We start from the raw sequence: 3,108 nt of genomic DNA, 5'->3' as shown, positions 1-3,108 counted from the left end.
ATTAGCTTGAATACCTTGTTTTGTAACAAGATATCCCAAAAATTTTCCTTCAGTTTCGCCAAAATTGCATTTTAGCGGATTAAGCTTCATGTTTATTCTTCGCAGTGTGTCAAATGTTTCGCGCATAACGTCAATAATTCGCTCTTGCGTTGTGCTTTTGATCACTAAATCATCTACATAAGCCTCAAGATTACGCCCTATTTGTTTTTCAAACGCAGTATCGATCAAACGTTGATATGTCGCACTCACATTGATTAAACCAAAAGGCATCATTATATAGGAATATATGCCTTTCTCGGTATGAAATGCGGTTTTATCTGCGTCCTCTTGAGCCATTGGAATCTGTTGATAACCTCTTGCCGCATCCAAAAAACATTTATATGGAAAATCATGCAAAGATTCCACCTTTAAATCAATTTCTGGAAGCGGGTAGTTATCCTTAGGGCACGCTTTATTCAAATCTTTGTAATCAATACACATTCTCCAAGAACCATCAGGTTTTTTCACCAAAACTGGATTCGCAATCCATGATTGGTATTGAACTTCGCTTAAAATTCTAGCTCGCACCAATTTTGTTACCTCTTCGCACAGCCATTTTACGTGATCTGGGGCCATACCCCTTCGCTTTTGTACTACAGGTTTTAGAGCTGGATTTACATTAAGCCTGTGCTCCGCAATATGACGCGGAACACCAGTCATATCATTTTCGCACCAAACGAAAACGTCCATGTACTGAACAAGCAGTTGCACAATTTGTTTCCTAGTATCCGCACTAACATTGCGTCCTACTTTAATTTTCTGCTCGGGATATGCAGTATTAATCATTTCCATATTATCCGCATCAGCAGCAGTTTCTTGTCCTGCGATTTTTACATTAACAACCGCACAAATATGCATGATGCTCATTGAACATATTGTGGCGACCCCTTTATATGTTGGAAACTTAATCATGCCATGAATTGTAGATGGGATAATTCCAAATCTACTTATAGCGGTTCTTCCCAGCAGCATGTTATAGCGAGATGAGGCTCGCATAACATAAAAATCTAACCGTGCTTGTCGCGCCAAAGCATCATCATTTACATCAGCTAGCTCAATATCTAATGGCAAAACGCCTATAGGCAATGAAGATTCTCCTGCAAAACCAGTTAGCGAAATCGCAGTTGTTTGCAGGTTTGCTTTTATACTCTCTGGCAGTTGAACAAAACATTGTTCGTAAATAATATCAACACTACTGCCATTATCAATATGAACTGTCATGACTGTAATTCCAGTTTCTGCGATTTTGCACGATACTACTATCGGCATTTCAGAGAAATCATCGCTCTGCATTTTCGGGAAACTAATTGGCTCGAGTTGCCAACTTTGATACATTTTAGCCGACTTTCGCTTTTTTCCTCTTATTTGGACATTCGCTCACACGGCGACCACTATATCGCTATCATTTCCGATATTGCTTATTATTCTAAATAATCAAGCAATTTACCGCCAATTTCAAATGTATTCGCCTGCAAATCATCACAACAAAAACACGATTGAAATTAAACCAAAGAATTAATCGTTTGATAGCTTGAAACAAAAAATTTTCAGTTTAATTTGTAAAATGTGTCCCACGGATGGCGCCAATTGATCGATCCTTAATCAAGTTATCACTTAATTAAGGATCGAGTGCAATAATAAGATGAAGGATGGGATGTTTGATGATTATTTTGGGCCCCGATGATCGTCTTTCACTTTAGCAATCAAGTGATCAACCACCCCGACCCGATCTTGATTGTCAATTAGCATAATTCACCTTAGCACGATGCAAAAATTCCTTGGGCAAGATCACAAGTGAAAATTACAAAGGCTCCGGCAAATGACAGAGAATCAACAACCTATAAATGAGAGGCCATGCTCTCTATTTATAGTATTAGAAATATCCGCGGTTTGTGGATTGCCTAACTATCCGCGAAAACATAGCGGATTAAACCGCAGTCTTTTATTAATGCGAAAACATAACTGATGTGCTTATTTTCAGCGGATATTGCATAACTTTGGATTATAACTCGCGTAATTCTGCTTTTAACCTTTAGCAAATAAAATATACATATATGATGTTAAAGCAGATGTGTATACGAAATAATTATTTTTTTATTGCGAAATACTATTGAATACAATACAATTTTACACAAGTTATTTATTTATTTATTTATTTATAGAGGGATATACCTAAACCTTGCTACAACACTTATAGGCAGTGTACCTAATCGTACAGTAGTGTAGTTTTTAGTAAGTCCGGTTCGTCCACATCGAACTAGCCAAGTTTAACGCTATATTTTTTTACAACTATATTTATATAAAATATATATAATTATATATAGTAATATTATTATAAAAGGGGTTTTTTTACCGTTTAATGACCGGTTTGTCGATTTTATATTTTAAGCGTAAAGATAAATGACGATAATATAAATGACAGAATTTAAATTGCGATAAAGTAAATTGTAGTAATTAAAATGACAGTAAATAAAGGTACGATGAAATATGAAATAAAAGAATTATGCTTATTTAAACTTTCGTAATCATGATGTTTGACATGTTGATTTTAATTAATTGTTACCTGGGTTAATTGTCCTTTGTCCTGATTTATTTGATACCTATCTAGTTTTTGTCCATAATAGTCCATCGGTCATAATTATAAAATGCTCGTCAAATTAACCTTATTCCCGAAGTCAAATATTCCAACTAATTAGGGATTCGAACTGTAACAAGGTTTTAATAATTTGTTAATAATTACACCAGGTTATCGACTGCGTGTAATCCAATGTTTTATTACTTTGTTAACAATTACACCAATTATCCTTGTATGTAATCCACCCCTGTTTTAATGAGATATGAATATTAATTTACCCTCTTGATCAGAATGAATAATCAATTACCCAACCCGAATAATTAAATAAATGATCGTAAAAGATGTCGTATAAATGTCAATAAATAGAACATACATAATCATTTTAATAATTATTAAATTAACTAATTTGAAGATAGGTTCAACAGATTCTAATGAGTTGTCATTCGTTTAGACAATACCCCCTATCTATTAATAGTCAATAGTCCAATGTCCAC

This window comes from Rutidosis leptorrhynchoides, chromosome 1 (assembly GCF_046630445.1).
Source record: "Rutidosis leptorrhynchoides isolate AG116_Rl617_1_P2 chromosome 1, CSIRO_AGI_Rlap_v1, whole genome shotgun sequence".
NCBI lineage: Eukaryota > Viridiplantae > Streptophyta > Magnoliopsida > Asterales > Asteraceae > Rutidosis > Rutidosis leptorrhynchoides.
Note: the sequence above shows the minus strand (reverse complement) of the source record.